The 25,451-nt window shown below is 39.3% G+C and overlaps 2 protein-coding genes across 10 annotated transcripts in view; one reads left to right on the top strand and one right to left on the bottom strand.

The window, feature by feature from the left end:
• HADHB (hydroxyacyl-CoA dehydrogenase trifunctional multienzyme complex subunit beta) overlaps positions 1–25,451 on the bottom strand; it is a 644,785-nt gene that overhangs the window by 277,024 nt on the left and 342,310 nt on the right. The window lies entirely within an intron of this gene.
• Positions 10,319–25,451, top strand: part of DTNB (dystrobrevin beta) — a 211,304-nt gene continuing 196,171 nt past the window's right edge. For 4 of the 9 annotated variants that reach the window (XR_010388137.1, XR_010388136.1, XM_026111253.2 and 1 more), the window contains exons 1-2: positions 10,321–10,526; positions 11,418–11,496. The gene's annotated coding sequence lies outside the window, so the exon portion shown is untranslated. Of the gene's footprint in view, positions 10,527–10,737; positions 10,888–11,417; positions 11,497–25,451 lie in introns of those variants that run through there. The other 5 variants (XM_064508184.1, XM_064508183.1, XM_064508181.1 and 2 more) reach the window with 3 other exon arrangements.

The following is a 25,451-nucleotide window of genomic DNA, read 5'->3' as shown; positions in this document are numbered from 1 at the left end:
TGCCAAGCGATCACAAACGACCAGACAAATGCACAAGCACTTAATTTCAGTGCACTGTTCTCAGTGCACTTTTGTTGCCACTTGAGAGGAACAGGAAGAATGAGCAAGGGCAAATGCAACACCCGGGCTGCAAAAGATAATCAGGTCAAAATTAGGAATGATACATGAAATAAAGAGAAATAAAAGAAAAATATATAGCATAATGAAGATGGTAGCATTTTTAAGTGTAGAACAGCCTTCAATGAGACGTTACAAGCCAAGAAGATGTAACAAGAGTTATCAACAGCTTGCAGATAAAATATGAAGAACAGTGAAAAGGCAAAGATGATGCTGAAGGCATAGGCATCAAAAGAAATCTTAAATGTGTACACTGTAATGTGAAAGATATGGAGTGAAAACCTGTTATATAGGTATAAATTAGTTAAAATCAAAATATCAGTAAAACACACAAGACTGAAAGCCATTAACAGTGAAGAGACGTACTTAGGAGTTAACAAAGAATTAACACCTAACTCTTGCATGAATGAAGAAGTAAGAAGAGAAAACCAGAAGAATCAAGGAATGGAATCATTGGATGAGGAAGTGACAAACAGGCAGGTTCCACTTTCTGCTATCAAACCCCCAAATTTACCATTAGCACCTGACCAAACACTCTGGTGTTTCGCTTCCATCTTACTCAGGAGTCCAACAGGGGAATAGAGATTGCAAAGGGTACTGGGACCTACGTAAGCAGTACAGAAAAACTAAAACCAAATACATGCTGAAGAAGATCTTTAAGTCATTGCTTATCTTTTGAAACATTATCTCAGCTGCAAGACATGAGAATATGCAAATGAATTTTAAGCAGGATTTGCCACATCTTGCCACTTTACTAAGAAAGCAATAATCATAAAATTGGAAGAATGTAAAAGATTTTGATTCTCTCTCCCCCACACACACACACTGCAATTTTTGCCATGTTTTTCACAATGTATCTTTGAGAAAACACTTGCCCTTGCAATGACCCTGGTCTGAGTTTGCTATCTCAGCATTAGTTGAGATTTCACTGTTGATCACTTAGTGTTGTAGTGGGCAGACCAGTCTCTGTGTCAGCTCTGCCCACTTTTCTTGTTTCTTTGTGGCTCTTTCAGATAGAAGCCTTAATACTCTCATATTGCTGAGAAAAAAGCACATAGAAGAAAAATACATCCTGTTGAAACTATTTCTTTTTACTTCAGCATAATGGAAAAAGTAAACTATTCATGTTGCTATGCAACTTTTATTATTACTAACATTGCAAATCCTTCACTCCTTTTCCACGCAATGCCTAACCAACTCCAGGTTTTTTTTCTGCTTGTATTTCTTTTCCACACCTACTAAATTCGGTTTAGCATTCTCCCTTCCCAGTTATTGAAATCTTTTCCTTTTGTGCCTGAAGTTGGTCCAAACCTCATTTTCTTAAGTACTAGGTATGGGGAAACTGACTAGAATAGTCCTCCTAGCTATTTTGTCTTTAAAATTGCTTTTAGTTTTGAATGGTTAGAAAAAGAAACTAAAATAAAGAGCTGATTCTCTGTTGCAGGTCTCTGAATATAGAGCCTTGTAAACTGAAATTATGGTAATGTTCCACACTGTCCTGGGACACTGAATTTCAGCAAAGAGATACTGAGGCATTTTATATGTTGGTTCCACTTGAGATCTGTGCTAAGTGGCTTTTTGAAAGAACACCAGGAAAACTGTAGTAGCTGCTAAAAGTTCTTTGGAGTCCTCACTTGGTTGGGTACCTATTAGCACATACGCTTGACAACCTGGCTGTGTAAGAAAGAAGGTCTGAAGAGATGTTGGAGGTAGATTATCAACGTAAGTTTCCTTAAATGGTTCCCACATAGGAAGTTTTATTAGAAGCTAAAGCTTGAACTTCTTTGGTGGTAAAAAAACCCAAAATGAACAAGGTATTTCTGCTTCTCTCAGAAGATAAGCTGCACAACCCACTGGGAATTCTCTTCTGACTACCCTAGTTACCCAGAATCAACAAGTTTAGTTTCAATAACATCTATCCCTAATTAGATGATATGCACTGTCTATAATGGCTTCAAAGTCATACTTATATTATTAAAATACAACTGCATAAATCATATAATTACAAGTATTAATACATTAATAGCTACATCCTGAAAATGTTTCTTCAGTTTAACAATTTTCTTATAAAGACAATCCCTGTGATACTACTTAAACACTCCTTTCGTCAAAAGAAATGCTAAGCAAAAAATGAACATACAAATGTAGTTTATAGAGGAATAAATATTTTAAGAAAACAAGAAATCTTGAACAAGAAGGCCAATCTTAAGACCAAATAACCAACTTAGAAGAGTACTGACATGTCTAATGAAAGTGGCTGCGGTTGCGAGCTCCTGAATGGAAATTGTTTGTTGTGGATAAAATTAGTGATCATAATGAGAATAGCTTTCAGCTCTGAAGTAAAAAACTTCAAAACTTAAAGGCAATGAAAGTTACAGCACAACAAAGCAGGTAACACTGCTTAGTAACTTGTTAGCTCTCTAGGAAATACCACTATTCTGCAGGAAATGATCCTGCTAATTCAATGTGTGGTGGTCTAATCTCAGAGAAACACTGAATGAATGCTCCACTCTAGCACTATCATTTGAATGCTTCTTGGTCCTGTCTTTCAGATGACAAGTAAAACTGGAATCTTCATTATTTACAGTTATGCTTCAGTTTGGGTTATGCTTTGGTTTGGAACAAACTCCAATAGTGGAAAAGGGGACAAATGCTCCAAAGGTAATGACCACCATTCCAGCAAGGAAACAGAAATTATGTGATGGCTTATTCCTGAAGGACCTCGAGGAAGCCATTTGTTGAACAAAATTGACATCCCAAGAGCTGTGCTCTCCATCAGGAGTTTGAATACAATGTATTATGGAGAAGTGGTAAGGCTCATCTGGCTCACTGACTACGACCCTACACTGCTCAACTACATAGAAACAAATGAAAACACCATGTTTAGGAAGAATAAGCTTGGGGGAAAGAGGAATGGCTATTCTGTATTTCAAGGGTGTACATACTCTGATACATTCCCCCTTAGAAAGAAAATAAAGGAGACACTGAAAGTAATTTTACCTTCAGAGTGCACCTGATAAGCCATTTATTAAATACAGTTTAAAAGAGGTTACTATTCCCACCCTCCCAGTTAAAGCACAACCATGAAAAGAATTAATTCATCATAACTGGGGAGACAGAAACAAGTGGCTCACAAAAAGGAGTATAGAAGAGTCAGAAATTCCCTACAGGAACTACATGAACAGTGTAATGCAAGAGTAGGCTAGGAAGAATAGCAAGAGATTGATTTGGCTATTTGAAAAATAGCACCTTTAATAATCCCAAAATAAAAGAAAGTGCAAAAACTAAGCCTACCCACTAAGAATCATTAAAAATGTCACAAACATACAGGGACAAAATCAGAAGAGCCAAAGCACAAAGTAAGACACAACTAGCAAGAGGTAAGGTGAAAACATCCTGTAAGAACACTACTAGTAAGAGGAAGACCAAGGGAATAAAATAGGTCAATCCATTACTGACTGAGGAGGAAAATTTTCAACCAATGATGCAGAGACAGCAGAAATATTTCAGTCTTCACTATAAAACTCATCTACCGCCTGTAACAAAGTGGCAAGAACACAGGCCAGAATAGGAAAAGAACTTACAAATGAGATGATGTCAACCCAGCTGATGTGAGTGAAACCACCTGGCATGCAGCAAACTTACTGAATCAAAATCAAAACCATCAAGTGGTTACAGCTGAGGTGTCCTGAGTTATTAGACAGGTCCAGAAGACTGCAAAAGAACAAACATAGTGCCTACGTTAACACATGGAGGAAGGAAAAGCTTCTTTTACCTTCTTTTTGCTAAGAAGGTAAAAGAAAACGAGTAATTGACAACATGGATTTATCAAGAACAAATCACATCAACTCAGTCTGATTTCCAGGGGAACAGGTCTCACAAATAAGAAAATAGTAGTTCATGAATGATGTGGATAGAGAAATAGAGAATATATAATTAAACTACAGATGATACCAAGTACAGAAAAAAGCAAGCGGTTTGGAAAACAGTATTCGATTTGAAATGATTTGGGTCTGATAAAAAAAGCAGTTCAGCACAGACAAATGCATGTATGTACAAACAATCAACTGCACAAATAGAGGATGGGGGACAGAAGAGGCAGCAGCGCTGTATAAGAAGGTGTAGGAATTGTTTCAGACTAATGTTATCACACTAGAGAAAAAGGCAAACATAATACCGGACTGCATAAAGAGATGTTTAAGACCTGCAAAGTGGTTATTTACCGTACACAGTATCAGTACGGCACTGACACAGCGTACTGTATCTTGTTTTGGGAACCACAGTTCAAGGATGAGTGGGTCAACTGGAAAAGAGTCCAGAGAAGAGTATGTGAATACTTACGCAGAGAAAACATGCCCTGCAAGGAGGGGTGCTGTTTAACTGTGAAAAGAAAAAGTTCCAGGGACACTGCAGCAGTCTAGAAATAACTATAAAGAGGAAGGGAGTCAACTTGCTCAATAGCCAGTGCAGGCAGGACAAAGAGTAATGCAGAAATTACTCCCTAATGTTAAGGATAATACTGCAAAAACCAGGTTTGAAAAACAAGTTAGTCATGATGGGTATGTTTGTCCTTCCACAGGACAAAAAAAAAGTCCATTCAAGACTTATTTTCTATGCACCAGGAGGAACACTGTATTCCAAACAAGCAGGATACTTTTCTACTAGAACACAAAATTAAAGAATATTATAAACCTTCCAGCACAATCTTCTCATTTTGAGTTTGCTTTTGTGTAGAGAGAAATAAGCAGTTTAGCATTAATGAGCAGGGAGATGAACTTTAACCCAGCACACAGAAGAAAGAAACAAAGGAAATAAGTAACAACACTGGTTCCCAAAGACAGGATAAGGGAGTAAAAGGGACAAGATAAGGGAGTAAAAGAGCCATTGACGACTATGCAGAAGTGCGGTAAGAAGTAAAAACACACATGGAAACTACGGAAAGGACCAACCGGGAGCTGGAAGACCTCAAACTCTGATAATATGACTGGTTCAGAACTAGGGTGTGGATGCTAGACTGGAAGGCTACAATCACCCAGGGGTTTGTTCAAACAGGGTCCTTCTCTGGAGGCACCCAGCTGGAGCTGTAATTACTGCACACGTGTGTTATTAATATTTATCTCACTCTGATTTGGCTTTCAACTTCTGTCTCAGCAGGAACCTAGGGTTGGACCCTGTTAGGGTGGCCAGCGAGCCTAATTTTCCGTAACAGTTTGTTTCTCTTAACAGCTCAAAAACGCAAAATCACTCTTGTGCTCAGATACGAGGTAACGTCATCTGAGGTTTCCTTTTATTTTTTTGCTTTGTTCACAGTTGGATGAATTGATGTATGGTGACACTGAAGCTAAAGGTCTCAACAAACCAAAAAATACTTCTAGTGCCAAATTTTATTTCTTTTTTAAACCAGTACCACTACTCTGGAATGCTAAGTACATTTTCCTGATAAAAACTTCTGCCAAAATTGTATCATCAAAGCATATATAATGATGTCTTCAGCCTCTTCTGCTCTTGTATGTAGTTGGTTTTGCATCCAAAAGAGCAACATTGTGGGCCTGGAAAAGCTGTTTGATATTACCAACTCTAATCTACTTATTTATCATTTAAGGAGAATGACATTTTGAATTAAGAAGTATCTGTAGGGTTGTATTCTCCTCCTGATGCACACATCCATTGCCCACAAATACAAAGAGAATTTGTGCAAATGCATGCTGGAAGGAGAATCAAATTTGTTTAATATCTAGCCTCTCTGCACAGATATTATTAAGCAGCATGAAAGCTAACTGTAATAACGGGAAGCAGCTGAAAATAAAAGCTCAGAGCTTCTAAGCACTGTTACTTTCTTAATATTTAAAACTCAAGTGTGGCATTTTTGTCTCACAGATTCTGACCAGTAATTTAGTACATAGAAGTAAGCTGGCTCTCCAAATACTTGCTTTCCCTGATCCAAAAAATAAAGTAGACAACATTAGGAAAAAATATTTTACTGAAAAATGCTTATAGATTACTGATGATTAAAATTTTATAAAACTACTTCTCAGCCATTTATGATGCTTTAAATGTATTTCACTAAGTGTGAATGCTAATGCTAGATACTTTTAATTTGGGTTGCTAGCATATTTCACAGATAAAAAATCAACTCTGTATATTTGATTACTACATGTATGCACTGGGCAAATTCTGCACGTGCTGAGGAAACCAATTGTTCAGACATCAAAAGACATTTTAAAAGAAACTGTAACACTGTGCGCAACTATATATTGTCACTACTCAGGAGGGACAAATTAATCTAATTTTCTGGCACTATACTTAAAAATGGAAATATGTTCTGTTACTATTTTTTCCGAAGGAAGCAGGAAATTAGATTCCATTATAAGAACACGAAACAGAAAGATATATATCACTGGGAAACAATACCTTCTTGAGTTATGAATGAGAGATGTGACTCATTTGCTTTCACTACTGAAAGAGGACAGAGGTTTTTGTAAGAAAAACCTATCACACCAAAAGACACATGATCATTTTCTAACAAAATGCTTAAGAGTGACAGATTTCACAAACAACTGTTCCCCTTATCGATTAGTTTAATCCAAGTTAAAGATTTAACTTAAAAAAACAGAGTCCCTGGAGGGAGAAAACTATTTTAAATATGAACTGAAACAGTTCGATCTAACTTTAAAGCTGGCTCTATAAATTTGGCCCTCTTTTGAATAAAAGCGTGGCAGAGATGATCTCCAGAGGTCCCTTCTAACTTAAATTATTCTATGCTTCATTGAATGTACAGAATCTGAGAGCAGCACACCTGAGCCTGAAAGCAACCACAGGATCATGAGACAACTCAGGCTGAAAGGGACCCATGGGAGGTCTCCAGTCCAACCTCCTGCTCAAAGCAGGGTTGGCTTGAGCTCATGTCAGGTTGCTCAGGGCCCTATGCAATTGGGTCTTGCAAACCTCCAGGGATGGAGATGGCACAGCCTCTCTGGGCCCCTGCTGCACTGCTGGACTGTTCTCATGGGGAGAAAGTTTTTCCTTATAACCTGCCTGAGCCTCTCTAATTTCAATTTATGCCTGTTGTTTCTCATCCTCTTGCCATACACCAACATGCTTCTTCAGCTTCATTGTTTTAATCCACTTTTTAAAGTGGCTTTTTTTTAAAATGCTATCAATACACAGAACCAAATGTAACACTTTACAGTGCACTATTTTACAGAGCACTTCAATTAATTACAAGTAGTTAATGTTGAAATTCAAAACAATAAGGAGACAGAGCTATTGTTTTGGGTTATCATAATTCAGAAGGTTCTCGCTGTACCTGCTGCACTCCTTTAGAAATTGTTATCCATAAGAGTGAGATCGTGGAGTGCACTGGTTGTTGATATTATGATAGAAACAAAAGACAGGATTCATCTGCCTTAACTCTGGCATTTAAAAGTTAGATGTCTAAATCTGAGCTAGTTATGATTTCCCTTTATAGTCAACGCAGAGAAACAGAATTCAGAGGGCAAGTCATGTCATCATAGCAGAGGTGCTTAAGGAAGGTTGGATGAACTGCTGTCCAAAGGTACCTATTTCTTTCAATTGACTATGAAGGGATCCGAGGGCATCTAGATGAGACTTAAGTATCCAATTTTTAGATTTCTAAAGTTAGGTGACATGAACCCTGCTCAGAGGGTTATTTTCACAAAGACGCAGGCATTTAAATGTCTCTTTATTCATCTAAATCCAACATGGAGATGCTGTTAATAGTCACAAACCCCCTACCTAATATTTTCATAGCTAACATAGTAATTACCATGTCTTTTTAATCCATGTTAGAAAATGGCTACTGGTTCCAAGGCCAAGCAGAGGAAAATTGTTTATGTTCATAGTGTCCTAACTCTAGGATCCTATGCAGCAAATCAGGCAGGGTACTTTGGAGCATGATAGCTGCTGCCTTATCCTTTGCATCTCTACAACATAAGCCTCTCTTTCATTCACTATTTTCTCAGCTCATTTTCTTGAGACTGTATTAGCATGTTTCACAAGGGGAAAATACCCGCTATACACACCTTCAGCTGCTGTTCTGCATTAGCTGCATAAACATACTGTGTACCATTGCTGCAGTTCTTCCTTTTTCTTCTGGAACTGCTTGAAGAAACCGTGACCCAGAATGGAGCAATACTGCGCAGACAGATGTGGGCATGCTGGAGAAAACTGTGGATAAGATGGATAAGATCTGTGATGCCACCTTGCAGGTCATGTTTCTCTGCAGAGTTCTTATTGTACTTTATCTAAGGGGGTTTCACCTGCCAGGAACTGCCCAGTGCAGCAGGTGGGAAGAGAGTAAATGATATACACATTCTGATACCAAAACATCTACTACCACCTTAGAATTAGATTAACTATGAAGATTATCCTTGCATTATTTTACAGCCATTTACAGACTCCATGGCCTGTTGTGGTTGATTTAGGAAAGCCCCACCTTGCTATGTTGGCCAAATTCATGGTATTCATGTCATAACTTATCTGTCTTCCACCTGAAACAAGGCAGCAACTCATTCCCCAAAGGGCATCAACATCTGGCTTCATGGTGGCCAACATTTCCTGTTCTCTGCTACGGCTGACATTGCTTTCTGACAGCAAGGCCCACACAGGCACTTCAGACAGGCTTTCAATTCCAGCAAAGCCAAGCTGGAGTGTTCTTTCAGGTATCTAGCTACAGGGTGGAGAGTACTCAAGGCTGGACTGTGGCCTCCACAGTGGTATTAAGAACAGCCATTGCACATCCAGCAAAAAAAGCCTCAGGTAAGCGATTCCCTGTAGGGTGAACACAGCAGCTACATTTATTCTAATGTGAGAAACGTACCTGAGGATTATTCACAGGCGTGAGACCATATGGCACAGAATGGGCTGTGGCTTTACTATCAGAACCTTTCAGACTGCACAAAAGGGTGACTCTATCCAAGCTGCCACCAGACATCCCCAGTAGTGCCTGGAAGTTGTTTGGGAGAAGACCAGTTAGGCTGGTCCATACTATTTGAGTTGTTTAACTGTTTCAAGAGGTAAACAGTACAATCCATACCCAGTGCCATGCCTACATCCTGCTGCTACTTAATTTACTAGCACAGACGCAGCCAGCAGAAACAGCCCTCCGCACGACTTCTCTCCAGTCTGGTTCCACTGCTGCCAGAGGGCCTGACTCCAGGACTGGGGAAAAAAAAACATGTGCTATCATTTGCGCATACGTAGTTCAGAATAAACATTAATACAGCACTAGCTAAAGTGGCTAAGCATGCACAGCAAAAAACTGCTTTTTTTCCTCTCATACTCCACATCTTCCCATTCCCTCAGGACAAAATACCTCCCTCCCACACATGCAAAACGTAAGCAGTCCCTTCTCGCCACACACAATGTAAGAAATCTATTCCTTTCCTGCAAAAACAGAAAACGTTTTGCGAAAGGAACCATGGCATTTCCACACAGGGAGACTGAGGGAGGGAGACCGCAGGCACGGCCTGAAACAGATGCCTGTCTCTCCAGTCTTCCTCAGGAAACGCTCATGCACTGCTGTGACTGTTTGTACTGCAGTCGGTTGCCAGCAACCCAAGCTGTAATACAGCTGATTGCTATGCAATGCTGTCATCCAGAGACAGATGGTCGAAGAATGGGTCAGGAGACACTGTTGTGTGAGAAGACTGGTATCGCTCTGGCAAGGGATGGTGTGAGGAAGCCGGAGCCAGAGGCAGCCGCCTCCAGGGCCGGTCCCGACGCCGCGACCCCCCCCCATCCCCGGACGGTGGACGCGGCTCCTGTCAGGGGAGCCCGGGGACGGGGCGGGGCCGCGCGCGCTTTCCCTCCCCCCCCCCCCAAGGGGGGCGGAGAGCAGCGAGGGGCGCGCGCTGGCGCACGGCCGAGGCCGTTGCGCCCCAGACGCGAGCGCGCGAGGCGGCGCGGGCTGCTGATTGGCTGGAGACCACGAGCGCTCCAAGGGGCCCGTTGGCGCAAGGAGAGCGCGCGCTGCAGGAGTGCGGGCGCGGCTGCTGATTGGCTGAAGGGAAGGAGGCGGGGGGGGGAGCGAGCGGGGTGAGCGCACGCACGTCCGCCGCGGAGGAAGCGTCCGCCGCGTGATTGGCTCCCAGGCAGCGTCGCGCGGGGGAGGAGGGCGGGGCTGGCAGACTTGTCTGTGGATTGGCCAGCGGCCGCGGAGGGGGCCGGGCGGGCGCGGGCTGGGATTGGTGGGGGTGCGCGCGCCCCTGCGGAGGCGTTCGCGGATTGGCCGGGCGCCGCGGAGCGGCCGGGGACTGTTGGAGCGGAGAGGCTGAGGCGCTCGGTGTCTGCAGAGCCGGCGGCGGCGCGGGCAGCAGCGGGCGGAGCCGGCCCGTCCTTCCCGCCCCCGGGCAGCCGCGAGACCCCCGGCCGCAGCCCGCAGGAGACGCGTGAGTGCTCGGCGGGGCCGCGGCGGGGAGGGGGGCGCGGGGGCTTGTGGGGGGGCGGCGGGGCGGCCAGGCCGCGGGACGTGCCCGCCCTGCCCGCACGCTCTCGGCGGCAGCGCTGCCCCGGGCCGGCCGCAGCGGGACCCCCGGGCCTCGGCCGCGGTGCCTGCCGCGCCTGGCGGGGAGGAAGTGCCGCCCGGAGCGCTCCGCGCCGGGCCCGGGGCGGAGGAGGGCTGCGTTGCCGTGCTGCATGCCGCCGAACGGGCCCGGATACCTTGGAGAGAGCCTCCCGGCTCCGCGCGCTGCCTGGTCGCTGCTTGTTGGCCGGCAGCGGGAACCTCCTGGCCCCCAGTCGGTTTTAGCTGTGCGTTACCTTTCGTCTTTTACCGGATAAATCTTCCTATAGAAGCGGGATCTCCGGACCTCATTTCTTTTTAACTAATAGGGTACATAATCAGGGCGAAAATAGCATAATCATGGTGGCTGCTGGGGTTTGCCCTGCAAAGTAGGAGGGAGGTATTTTAATTTTTTTCCTGGGGGAAAACACATCTTTCCTTCCCTGAGTTCTCCAGGTACTGTAAAGAAAATAGATGTGATGTTTCATTTGATTGAGTTGAGTGACTTTGATTAAAACTATTCAGAATTGTTTTTCTTAATGTATATATACTTTTCCCCTAAGAAACATAGAAAATGAGTGGAAGACTTTAAGCATATTTCATTTAAAATAGTGGCAAAGATGGTATTTTGGATTTGACAGTTGGAACCTTTTTAAAGTAAAAAGTTTGAATGTTAATCTTTGTGTTTATATATAACTTGAATTCTTATCTAAACAGAATGGAAATGTGTCATTTTTTTCAAAGAACCTTCCCCCCCCCCCTTTTTTTTTCCTTTTAGACTGTCTTTAAATGTTCAAAGAGGGAACAGAGCCCAGGAAAGTGAAAGTTGCCTTGAGAGAATTCCCTGTGTAATTCAGGTAATATTGTCGTGACTACCCTGTAGTACTGAACTTAAAAACTTATATTATCCAACTGATTTCATTTGCTTGTTTGTTCGCACTCACATAACTTATATTGAAGTTTTTCTTTAATGACAAAGTATGAAGTGCTGATTTCTGTGTTTTTCAGGGAGGTATTAACATGTAGAAAATACTCTCATGTGAGACAATTCCCTTTAAAAAAACCCCAAACAATTACAGTATCTGTGCAACAGATCCCTTAGCTAGGAAAGGTGAAGCTTGATGAATATTCTTATGGAGACCTGGACAAATCATAATGGCATGCAAAGCACTGGTGTAGTACTCTCAGATTGGATTGGTGACCCACCTGGAATGGGTTTGGCTAGCACAAGAATACTTTGCAAGTTGTTTCTGTGTTGCTTAAAACAGTATGTCTAATAGAATCTGAGTTATTAAAGTTAGAATTTGATCAAGGCATTACTGCCTTTAAAAAAAAATGTTATGTACTTTCAGTTTTCTTTTCTCACTCAGCTTCCTAAAACTTGCTGTGTAGTGTTTCAGCTTCCATTGTCTGATGTGTCATCTACCGTAGCTGGCAAGTGACAAAACGTTCCATGTGCCTGAACTGTTGTTTCAAAAAGTCAAAATTTCTAGTTCCAGGTTTTGAAAGTTGGGAGATTCTGGATTGAAGAGGTTGTTGTTTGTTGTTGTGTTTGAAAAGTGTATGTGATCCTATTCTGCTAGATGGTACCATAAAGTAGGCATGGAGATAATTCAAAAGCAACTGTTTAAGACTGTGTTGCTTCATATATTTCTTCTTCTTTGAAGAATACTTTGGATTAGAGGGGAATTCAGATAAAAGGGCTAACATGCTACTGACGTGACAGCTTCTTATTTAGGGAGGCTGGAAAGAGGATAATTAATCAATGTGGATGGTGTAGGGCAGATCAAGCAATAACCATGATGTGTAGATCTGGAGGAGTCTGTCCATGGCCTGTACTGTGGTCTCTTCTGAAGTTGTTTTCCAGACTAGTCATTTCACATCACGTTTCCAGCAACATTGTTCCTTTGACCCAGAAAGTGTTGCTATATTTCCAACGGTCCAAGATGCTACTACAAAGGTAACTTTCTCAGGCCATTGCCTTACCCATATTGTCCTATTTCAGTCCTCCATGGGTTTCTGCTTCTTAGCATTATCAGGATTCTTGTCTTCATTTTGTAGTTCCTTCATGATTTATCCCCAGTTTACTACTGTTTCAGGTGTCTGGGATGTGAGATTTTGTTGCCTACTTGTTACATGTTCTCATACTTAAGAGTGAGCATCCAGTAGATTTCTGCACCAGCACCTTATGATCCCCCTTGTATCGTTCCTTCAGGTTCTTTGTTGTGATGAATACAGAAATCATGACAGCATTTAGACTGCTGGTATACTGATCAGTATTGTTTCCAACTCTTTATTTCTTTGCAGCAGACTGCTTGCTGTCTTAGGTTGCAAGTTATTTAGGATGGTGACCATGTCTATACTTTATCTGTACTGCAGCTAATACATTCAGGCTTCTACTTTATCATAGAACCTAGAAGTTCTAATCATGATAATTTTTAAAAAAGTTTAGTGATGAATGGTACAAGAAAACTTAGGAAGAAGTTGTGATGCAAGAACAAGAGCTATTGTTATGAAGGAACAAGGTTGATTAAGAAAAAGGTATGATTTTTCCATCAGTTTAATTATATTGCACATTCAGTGCCACAGGATGGCATTAGGAATGACAGCTTATATTTCTTTGTAGGTATCATTGTACAATATCTATGGTATGTTTTGCAAGCTGACAGTTTTGGAAGAGAGAGAAAATAAGTCTTGAAGTTTAAACTAATGACTTGGCAATCAGTTTGCATCATTAACAAGAGTGCACTGTACATACAGGTGTACACTGTTTACATACTTCTGATCATCAATTATGGGGATGGTGCGTTACAAGTTCTTATGCAGCCTCAATAATGTTGTCAAATAAGTCTCTTTGCATGTAATTTCATAGAGCTTTTTTTAAAAGGAAAGGTAAATAATTCTCTAGCAAGCCAGCCCTCATCACTGTTTGAAATCTTAGCACAGACAAAGTAGCCTCTAGCACAGACCATTGCAGTTACAGAATACATCAGCTGATAGCAACAGAAAGCAACTTTCCCAGTGGATGCAAAGGGTTGGTTTTCAGAATTGCCTGATTCTTTTACTATTATCATTCATCAAAAGAAGTGTTATCATGCTATTTTTTTTTGGCTTTGTGGTTTCAACATTTTATTATTTGGTGATAAGGATTTGAATTTATAATATTTAAGTTAATATTTTTTTTTCCTGAGTGCCAAGGAAAAGAAATCGTGACTGTGTTGTGTATTTTTGGTTTCATGTTTAAATAGGCTTGTGCTGATAAACTGTGGCTAAACTTAAATACTTTTATGGGTCTTTTCCAGTCCTGTGGTCTTTCAAGATCTCCTAGAAACAGCAGAAGTATTCTAACTTCTCAACCATACATAAGTAATACAGATTATGTAAAGACTTAGACAGATGAGGATTTTAGGCAACCTAAATCTGGAAGAAATAATAGCAAGCATTTTAATGTCAGAAGTTGGTCAGATATTTGGAATTTTGAACCATAGAGAATTAAAAAAAACCTGACAGTACTTCTGCACTTGTTGTGAACAAGTGTACATGGGAACAGAATAGAAGAGTGTGAAGAACTGAATAGTAAGGACTGAAATCATAAAAGGGAATTTTTGCATATAGTCTACAAAGAGAAGTTAGATGGGAGGCAGGGAGGGGATAAACTTTCCAATTCTACTATAATGTATTCTATTTTAATGTTTGCAGGCCACTTGTTTATAACAGCTGAAAAGATTGCGACAAAAAATTCTCGCAACAGTAAATATTAAGAAAATGTAGCTGGGTGGTAGTATCTGTTAACATTCCATACGATCATGATCCTGAAGGTTATATGGCAGAGTAGGCAGCAAATTTTTTGGAAGTAGGTGCACCGTGAAATAGTATATTGAAATGTTTCTTGCCCTGGTTACTTAGTGGATGCAGTCTAAATATATAATTTTTTAATAACTGGCAATATGAGCAGGCCTGCAAGCTCTTGAGAGGCTTGACCAGCATTGTGCAATGCAGCAACCTAGCTGTGTAGGCCTAATAGATTTATACCCAGGAAGACAAGTATCGTGGGGACAGGAAGAATGTAATCTAAAAAGCACGTTAGTATTCCTTGATTTTGTTTTTTTGTTGCACATTTTACAGTGCTTATAGAAACTTACCTTTTAATTATTGTATATTATTCCTTTTTTTATAGAATGATCGCATCAAAGGGAATATCGAGGGAGTAGGGAGGCACTAGTGGTCTTGGCAACTGGTTTGGGAACAGCCAAGATTTTTAGTAACAAAGAAGGTATTGTATGTTTCTGGCGCCTCAGGCAAAATTAAGGTCTTCTTCTACCAGGGACTTTCCTATTGACTTTTGAACCAGGGCAGATACCCTTTTAAATGTAGATGAATGTAAATTCCTCATTCTATACTCTGATATCCTTTTAACAACTTCTAACATAAAAAAAAAAAAAATTTGGACAACTCTAGAGTTCACAATGTTAACTTGTGAACTTAATGAGGATATTTTATATTTTGAATTAACGTAGAGGATGAAATAATCCTTATGTAAAGAATTAAACCTTGGGCAGACTTTTTTACTTTTTCCCCTGATTCAGTTGTGGTGGTGAAACTAGTTCCTGTTCCCAGGTGTTTGTCACTAGTCCTTTACAGGAATTTACCTTCTCTACAGGTGAGCCAAAGGAGCAGTTTCTGTAGGCTTTTCCTTATTTGCCAGAACTTTTAATCTAAGCTGATTCTGTCTGAAGTGAGGTAGGAAGATCTTGCATGAACTGCTCTATCGCTTGGTGAAGATGGGGGATAGGGAAGGAGAGGTGATGACAGATACTGAAAATGATAAGATCTTCCACTGATATGGATGGATGGAGAACAGCTGTATGAGGTCCAAACTATTAGCAGATAGCTAAAGAACAGGATCAGTTTGCATTCTGTCAGAGTTCTTGCATGTGTGCTATCCTACTGGTAGTGCATTCTTTATTTGTGCTTGCTCTGTTTGCCTCTACTAGGTTAATGAAGAAATAGGCAAAAATATGACTCTAGACTTTTCCCAATAAATATTTCATTTTGGTTAAGAGGCAATTTTGGAGTTATTTCCCGTGCTGCAGTGAGTAGTTCTGGGAACCTGCAGATAAAAAGGACTAGAGACAGTTTTGTAAGATTCACACTGGAAAAGCTAGGAAGCACAAACTGCACAGAAATCCCCTCTTGTGTTGCAAGGATGAGCCTTACCATCCTGAGAGGGAGAGGTAAGCTATTAGTTAGGATATTTCTGAGCTTTTATTGCTTTAAAAGCGTGGTGTACTTCATTCATGTTATCTAACATTAGCACCCCTTTACTTTAAGGAAACAATTTTAAGTGCTGTATTTGCTCTTGTTTGCAAGCTCATGGTAAGTATTCTGTATAGATATTATTTTTAACTTGCTTCAGGAGGTTGCAGAATCCATTGGTGTTCCTGAGGCTTTTGGGAGATAAAGGAAGATAAGATTTTGTGATGGTTTCTGTCATTAAAGAAAAACATTTTTACATTCAAGGCACTTAGTGTCCTAATTTCTGTCGTCTTTGGTGTGGTCAAATCTGTGTTTCAACAAACTAAATGTTTAAACGTGCTTTATAGCTTGCTGGCCTGCCCTTCCCCATGCTTAACAATTCCCCATTTACTAAAAATAAATACATATTGATGCATACCTAAAAGTATTACCTTGTGATATTCTCTAAAGCTTTCCTTTGCTGTCATGACTTAAACTCCAAAACTTAGCAACAAGTAGCTACTAATGTACTGTGCCTAGTGCCTGTCTCACTGACAAGTCTTTTGCCTTGCACCCAATCTTTAAGCCCTTTAGGATTGGGATTTCTTTCTGTTCTGGGCATTCAGTAGTCACACACATGAACTGAAATTTCGTTGTGCTGCAAGTGGAACAATAATTCAAATGGCTTGGAACTGTACCTGGCGTTGGCTTTGAAGGACATAGTTTTTTTTGTTGTTGTTGTTGTTACATCTTTGCTTAGCTTGTATGTAGCAGAATCTCTTTTTATCAGTTGTCTACTAGGTGGGAAGGTAAGTTTGCTGGTCTCATATGGGGACTTAGAGGCTCATTGTCAATAACAGTAAAATAAAGCAATAAGGACTAGCTGAGAACATGTTGCTGCACGCTGTGTGCTGTGCAGACAACGTAGATGGCATTTTATGCCTTAAAAAAAATCTTGCAGTTTAAAACGGAAGTGGCAAGACATGGAGTAGGGAAATGTTTAGTTCTTAGTACTAAATTGTGGGGTTTGGTGGGTTTTTTTTTTGTTTGTTTGGGTTTTTTTTGTTTTTTTTGCAAACTACTTGATTGCCCATTAATTTTCAGGAAAGTTTACTATATAGTAAGTTCATGGTTTTTTGCAAAATCTTCTTTAAAAGTAGTTTTGGTCCACTGTTTTAAAAGGGGGGAAAAATAACAGTGCCATCCACTTGTTGGTTTGTTTTCCATGAAATTAAGATGTGATCTATTGTCTTGATCTTAGGCTGTCTTTTTTCTTTTTTTCTTTTTCCCACTCATGCTGTTCTAGACTGAAGTCCATTTTGTCCCAGATAGCTGTGCTACTAGAAATTGCATATTATTTCCATATATTGTGGTAGTATGCAGAAGTAATGTTTTAAAAGTATTGGTTTTAATCCTTTTCTGCACAATTGCTTTTATGTTTCAGTTTGTTTCAAATAGTTATGGGTACAGAGTTTAAAATTTTAGTTAAACTAGAAGAATTATCAGAAATTTTAATATACTTAAAGAGATGTTGCCAGTCTAGTTGCATCTTTTATAAGAAAGAAGGCTCCTCCTCTATCATCTTTCTAAGTTTTAGTCTAAATGTGTTGGCTGTCCCCTGACATAACTTCTAGATCTCTTTTTCTTTTCCTAGAAAGAGGCATAGGGGAATGAAGGAGTACTTTTACTCAATTAGATATATTAAAGTTTGCTGAGGAAGGGGTTGGGAATTTGAACAAAGTGAAGATGAAGAAATCAGTAAGAAAGGAGGATAGCATCAGATAATTGGGGTGAGCAAAGAGGGAAGTGAGGGAATAAAATGAATCTTCGTGATTTTGTTCAAATTTATAGTAAAGGAAAGATTAAAAAATACTTCAGTATTTCTATTTACCCTAGACTCACTTCATTAAAAATACATGACCCTTTGTATCATAAATTACTTAATTTGTAAACCTTAAAACTGGGAGAACATTTATGACAAGATAGAAATTATTTAAAATTATTTAAATTGAATAAAAATTCAAGGCATACAAGCCCAAACCATATAACTAAAAGTGCTAAACCAGATGTGATGGCAGTAACGTTTACTGTGAGTACAGATATGCTCTAAATTTTTATTTAATATCCTCAGCTCAATGGCAGGTTCATTCAAATCTTAAAAACTGAATGAACTGAAAAGGGATGAAAGCTTCCTTTCTTTAAACAACCTGTGAAGAGGAGATCATTCTAATTAGAAGATTGGCAGAAAAATTAAACTTCCCTCACTGTAACTAGTATATTTAAAATCAACATGTGCCCCAAACTAGTGTTCTGAATTTTCACTGAATTACAAATTGTTCTGAATATAAATAAGTGTAAGTAGAATTTTCGCTAACACAGCAAGTGTAGTCTTCTCAATTGATGCCAAATACTTCCACTAGTAAAATGCAACATCAAGAATCTGAACAAACTCAGTTATTCGTAAATGCAAAAGTATTTCTGTGTTCTTCTGCTCAGTTGATGAGGCTGTGTTTCATCATGAACCAATATATGGAAATGATTATCAAATCATGAAAATCAGAATTTCCTTAAGAGGAGATCTTAAAGGTGGAATAGAAAACAAAACAAAACTGATTGTATAAAGAAAAAAAAATCCCTCTAGCTAGTTAACTAGCTAGATTTAGTGTCTAAATTACAATAATGGAAAGTCAGTGAGCAAACACCTGAAACTGCAGATATGGAACCAAAATGACAGAATAAAGTTTGTAGTTCGTAAAGTAGTAGGAAATCAATATGATAGTGGTTAGGGAAGAATAGAAAATGTGGCTTTTGAGATGGTGGCTATCATTAGCGCAAGAACAAAGGCTGCTACATCGGCTGACAATAATTATATACTCAGTCTCCCTCTCTTCAATCTGAAGAGGAAAGTCTGCTTACTTAGGCCGTTACCTACAGCTGATGAGCTCCAAGAAGAGCGAAACCTTTTAAAATAGGTCCTGTAGTATTGGCCTAACAACCATCTAAGAGTGACTTGCTCGCTTTCATTTTTGTGCTTAAGTTATAAGTGTAATCGAGGACCACAGAAATAAGTAGTCCAGAGTCATCAGCAACTGAAGCTGTGAAAGCAAGCAAAGGGAAAGTCCTCAGATTTTATTTGTTATTATGTATTGTTTTTTTCTCTTTAGATGTAAGTACAGGAAACATAATGCATGCATATATTGTGAGCGTGGGAGAGTTTCTTTAAAGATAAACAAAAGGCAGAAGAGTAGAACAGAAGAATGGAATACGAACAGGAAAAGAAGAAAAGGAGAGGAGTAAAGCTGAAAGATGTTTGTTTGTGGTGCTATTTAAGGTAATTTAGATAGTGAAAATGACTGTGTAGAAGTCTCCACCTTTACTGGTGTGGAATTTGTAAATTAGTTTTCAGATGAATTCTGTCATATCAATTATTCATGAGGCAATTAAATAGTAATATCATAGCTATTGAAAGAGCTAAAAGTTGGATGCATAAAGAAAGACTGTAAACTTTTTGAAGGCTTGCACCAAACACACTCAACTGTTTTGGAAGATGCTCTATCTTACAGTTTTTTTGTGCTTCAAGGTAAACATTACTTTGCAACTAATACATCCAAATAATTGATAGCATTTAATGATCTCTTCCCCCCCCCCCAAGGTTATCAAGTTATCAAATAAGAATTACATTGTGTTTGGGTATTTTGTTTTGTTTTTTAGTGACTATTTTATGACAGGGTAGATAATTCCCCTTTAAGTCTTAGCATTATGAATTTAAATAATAGTTATCTTGAAATAAAATATACCTTGGGACTTGGGACTACCTTACCTTATTGCATTAAAAATATATTTGTGTGTGTGTGTATGTATAATATATTTGTGTATATACACACATATACATATATATTTCTTTATATAAAAAACTAAAATTACTGTTATCATGGTATAATGTGTTGGTAATTTTCAAGAGCCTCTTAGCATCCATCTGGAAACTGAATACTGAAAAAAGTTAGCTGAACACATATGTTATGACAGAACTAACTGAAACTGGAGCAGGTTGTAGCTTGCTTTCGATATCACTGACGATAAATCAGCAAATGCGGTCTTAGTACATCCGCTCAATTTTAAGTGCTGGCTGCATCAGTGACTTCAACTCTGACGCTTTTGCTTCTGATTTGAACTTAAACATACTTCACTGTGAAGCCTTCTAGACCATTGGTAGTGTCAGTAACTGTACTGACCTCTCTCATGGATAAAAGATAAGCTCTGCCAATAATGGGTTCATCTAACTGATTTCAGATTTGCTTCTTTTGCCTTTAACAAAATTACTGCCTCTTGACATAAAGCAGAACTATATTTTATGCATCCAGCGAGGTTCTCACTGTTAATTCAAGAACTGCTCTATCACTGCAGGGAGAAGTTTTCTGTGTTTCACTGAGTCAGACTTGAGCAGAGCATCTGTGCACTCTCTTATGAGTTTTCTGTGCTTCCAGCTTAGGTGGTAAATATAAACTGAGCCCATGCCATCAGAGCAAGAGCTGATAGGAAGACCAAAACCTGTGGAACATACTTCTGCTTCCAGCTCTCCATGCATACCAGAATCCGTAAAACTTTGGGAGATACCTAGCTAGCAGAATTTTGCTCAGGCACAAACTTCACTGCGGTGCTTTTATTAGCCTTTAAGGAAAAAATTGCATTAGGTTGAACCTACTCTTAGTCCTCATCCTTAAGTGAAGCAAGAGGCTTCATAATGTAAATGACCTTTCCAGGTTATTAAATATTACAAAAGGCTTTTTGATGAAGAAATACCTGTGGAAATCATCCAGAACAGACCATAAAAGCTCCCTGTCTCATCACCATGAAAAGAAGCAGAGTAAGATATTTGGTGCTACTGCTTTTCTATTTAAAGTAGAAATAAAACACTTTTCTAGAAGAAGAAAGACGGATGTTCATCATGAAACACCTCTGTGTGTGAAATTTGCATCTTAATCAAATTTCAGGTTTTCCCCTTCCTTGAAAAGCTTAGTGGTAGGCAGTCTTGATGTTTTGTGTCCAGACATGTTTCTGCAAGTACTTGAGATTTTAGCCTTGGGTTGATTTGAGTGGTATTAGAGCTAAAGAAATTAAATTCCAGCATTATCATTTAATTATTTATATTTGCACCAATTCTACATGTTTAAAAAACTTGCTACCCTCGCTTTCAGCACTCTGTAGATCTCTGGATTTGTTTAGATTCAGTTCTGAGTAGAGTGTTTACTTTGAGCATGACTTTTGTGTCTTCTTAGTAGGTTTGTTTATCTCACAGAATACAGATTTTTATTTCAGAAAACTCTGTGGCAGGAGATGGGGACTGCTGAAATTGCCTCAGTAGAGTAGAAGTAAGAAAAACATTGAGCAAGATTACATTCTTTTGCGGAAGAGAACTTTAACGAGTCAGACATCAATTCCTTCCAGTCTCAGCATTCCTAGGTTAACTTCATTCCATCACTGTACTAACAGCAGTATATTCATAAATGATAAATGAACAGAGGGTGAATAGTGAGGCATGTGCTGAAAGAAATCATCATTAAAAATGGAAGCCAACTGTTAAGAATTTTAGAAGGACTCAATTAGTAGTTGAATTTCATCTGCTACTTTATTGCCAGTGTAGATGCATGTAAAGATATGTAAATAGAGGTGAGGGAGGGGAGAGGAGAAACAGGCAATCCTAACTTTATGTATCCGTTGTCGTTTTCTGAACTATCTATTGCCCCTCAGCAATACTATCCTGGTGCTCTGGCACAGTTCTGTGAAAATATTGGGCAAGTGCTCTGTTGTAATCTAAGGTAATAGAATATTAAGAATTACTAATAAATAATAAAAAAGAATAAAACCAAGAATGTTATTGCTGCTGTATAAAGCAGTGGTACGCCTGTATGTCCAGTATAGTGTACAGTTCTGTTTCTCCTTCATCTCTGAGAGCAGACAACAGAACAAGAAAACGTGTAGGGAAAGGTGATAAAGATGATCAAAAGTAGGAGCAGTTTTTGTGCAACAACTATATAGTCCCCAGATTCTTCAGCCTGGAAAAGAGATGGCTGTCTGAGGACTGTTCATGTCTCTTCCAGTGCAGAAATGGGTGGAGGCAGGAGCCAGCATGAAAGGAAACTAGGCAGTAGTGCATGCAAAACAATCGGAAGGGTATGGTGAGGAACCATATTTCTGGTACAATCTACTATGGTCTGTCTTATGTTCCTATTAAAAAAATCTGTAAGTCTCCAAGAGTGCAGAATGGTATTTTACAGGTTTCTGTACCATGCAGAAGAACCATATAGGAAACAGGACTGAGTACTGCATTTTTTACTGTTACTTTTAAAGCCAACTTTTTCAAAATATTTAAAGCATAATCTCTCTAAACCTAATTAGATTTATTTTTAGAATTTACTATGTAAAATTCAGGGGGTGGCTTCTGTTTCTGACTTTATACAAATATCAAAAAGTATTGCTTGTATCTCAAAGCGATTGGCTTTCGAGAAGTTGAGGTGTCTTCCATCTCTGCTGGCTATTGAGGCTTCTTTTTGATGTATGGGCCTTTGTGTGAACCTGCCTTTTCTGTGTAGTTAATCTAGAATTCAGTAGTGATTTAGTATTGGAGAAGGAAGGAAGCAGATCAGATTCTTTGATTAAACACTATTAATCCAAAATGTTAATATCATAATGTATAGGCTCTTCTTGATGAACTTTGCCTTTGAAGCACCTGAAGGGGAGAAGACAGGAAGCATAAGGGAAGAAGTAAGAAACTGTCAGGTCTACCATGTAGAAATTAGTTGTGCTGTCTAGGTTGGTCAAGGCTCCAGAATGGATGAAAATCAGGCAGTTTTCTGAGCGTGTTGTGTGGGTGGGTTTTTTTTCCCCCCTCTGGTCAAAACATCTGTCATGTTTGGATTTTGTGTATGCGATTTAAGGCTATGTTTAAAGGAATGTTAAGGTTACAATGTCAAACATCTTAGGGTTTTAATGTGCCCTTTCAGGCCTGATCACTTCCCTTAAACACTGCATCTTAGTGCTTGTGAGTAATCACTGTTTTTATAAAAATCAGGGCTAATATTTAAGGCAGTTTTCATGTTAAAACTCTTTCCTAATTTCATCTTCTGAATCCATACTGATTTATGCATGGGTCATCATCTGTAAAGTCCTGATGTTTATATCCATTTGCACCTCCATGTTGCACTGGAGCTAATGGAACGATTGCTGTCACCTCTCTGGATCAAGAGCTAAGGGAAAATGAAATGCATTTTATTTTTATATTTCATTGATATAAGAAAACCTAAATTCTGAATTATTATATTTTGGAAAAGCTGTATTTCCTGCTGTTTGTAGAACCTTTAATCCTTACCTCTCATCTTTCAGTTTGTCCAAGTCAAATACTACTGCATGTGTTCTGCCTTGCTACTCGTTGTCATTCCAGTCACTCCTGTGCAAAGCTGTAATCTGGTGTTAGTCTTCACTTCTGTCTCAGCTCCTTGTTCAGTCTGTTGTGTTTTTCTGTCCTAGGTCCTTCCTAGTTATATGCACCAGAATTGCTTTAGTCTTCTTTTGGTTTGCCCTTTCCTTGGCTCAGGCCTTATCTCTTCAACTTTCCTGGCAGGCACGTTTTAGTTTGGACTCACTGGAGCATAAAGTACTCTCAGTAGAAGGAATGACAAAATAATCCAGGATCTCTCAGCGTGGAAGAGAAGAGAGCTGGGGAGAAGATATGTTGGAGATCTATAGAATCATGCATGTCATGGAGAGGGTGGATAGTGGTTGGTTCCCCCATCATCCATCCCAGTAGAAGAACTACAAGACTTCAAAATCTGATAGGAGGAGGCAGGTTCAAAAGAATGCAAGAAAGTGATTTGTTGAACTGTTGGTTTTATGCCTTGGCATTTCTTGTTGCTAAGTGTTGTGGACATTGAAAGTTTATAAGTGGTGAAGGACAGGCAGACTGGCTCATGGAAGAGAAAGCTGTAGATGGTTACTAACTCCAGAGAATCAATTTGGCTCTGGATTTCTTGGCACTGCAAACTTTTGGAGCTTGAAAGTGTATTCTCAGGAAACTTTCCTGTGTGCTTGTCCTACTCTTGCATTTGTCCCTAGATATCTACTTTGGGCTGCTTTTGGAGACATGATACTGCTTTGGCAAGATGGATGTGTCCCAGTGTTATTTTCTTGTTAGAACTTTGCAACCAAATGATTGAGATTTTAAAGCATGATTAAGCATATCTTTTTTTTTTCTAAGCTGCTTTAATCATTTTATCTCAGTTCTTCTTTATGACTGAAATCCAACAAGCTTCATCTGGCTTGCTGTTACGGAAACCCTCAGGTCAAAACCTGAAGTTTTGTGAATATATAAGATCTTTTTCTTCTGTTGACAGTGTAAAGGTTTGATAGTTTTAGATATGTGTTCCTACTGCCCTTTTTATATGAATAAAAACCATAGGGCATGGACTTGGGACTTCTTTTGCATAGGGTGGTGATATATTGTATGTTGTATAGTTGGCATATGGTAGCATATGCTAAAAAGAGTATGAAAATGCAGTACAGATCTGTAAGATTCACATTGGTCTATGTGTACGGCTAATCCTAAGCACTGCTGATAGATATCAAGTGTGTAGAAGCAACTAGTTGCAAATGTGAAAGATAAAATTATGTAGAAAAAAACTTGCAAGTACCTGCTTAGACATGTAGTGTGTTCTTGGAGAATCCCCATTTAATTTGCATTGTTGCTTGATGGTACATAAAACAAATATTTGAGTGTTTTTTTCTCTGCATATGTCCATTGTGAGGTGAGCATGTGTCCATCTGGAGAACTTTTGTCTGCCATATCATTTTGATCCATGCATGTTCCTTAGCACTTTTCTTAAGCACTGTACCACAAATGTTAAAAAAAAAATGCAGAACAAACTACAGTCCACCTCTCCGGCTTCCTGATGTTGCACACTCTAGTTTGCATATTAGCATAATTGTAGTTGTTCTCGTTTTAGTTCATTTCTATTTTGAACTTAACATAGGTTTAAAGTGCTAAGAGTGAATGCAAACTGTCTTTCTTCCAGTTCCGTCAGTAAGAAATATTACTGTGTCTGATTGTTCAGGCTTTAAAAATTGTAATTTGTCAGCTATTCTAATAAATCTCATACACCTAGTGTCATTTCCACAATTTTTCCGAGTATCTGTCAGTTTGTCCCTTAAACTTCTCTCTCCAGTCAGATTACTTGGCTTGGAATGGATAACTCTGGCCCAGAAAGATCATTTCTCTAGGTGTTCAGTCCCTCACAGATTACAGAAGAAAGAATCTGTAAGAAAAGTTTGTGTATCTAAATAGTACCGTTCGTTTTCTCAGCAAGCAGGTACTATTAACCTGTTGAGAATTTCAGCTCTTTTGCTTCCTTCAAGAAAGGTAAGAGACTTGGAAGTGGTCCTGAGAAAACATTCCTCTGGACATGGTTTTTCTGAGACCATAACTGAAAAATCTGTACAAGATAGTTCCCAGATTACGGGTTAATCACGCTACACTAATGTCTCTCTGTGGCACATTCTAATCGTGGAGAAGCCCAATTATTTATGA

This window comes from Dromaius novaehollandiae, chromosome 3 (assembly GCF_036370855.1).
Source record: "Dromaius novaehollandiae isolate bDroNov1 chromosome 3, bDroNov1.hap1, whole genome shotgun sequence".
In the NCBI taxonomy this organism is placed as follows: domain Eukaryota; kingdom Metazoa; phylum Chordata; class Aves; order Casuariiformes; family Dromaiidae; genus Dromaius; species Dromaius novaehollandiae.
Note: the sequence above shows the minus strand (reverse complement) of the source record. Positions and strands in the feature narration are given on the sequence as shown.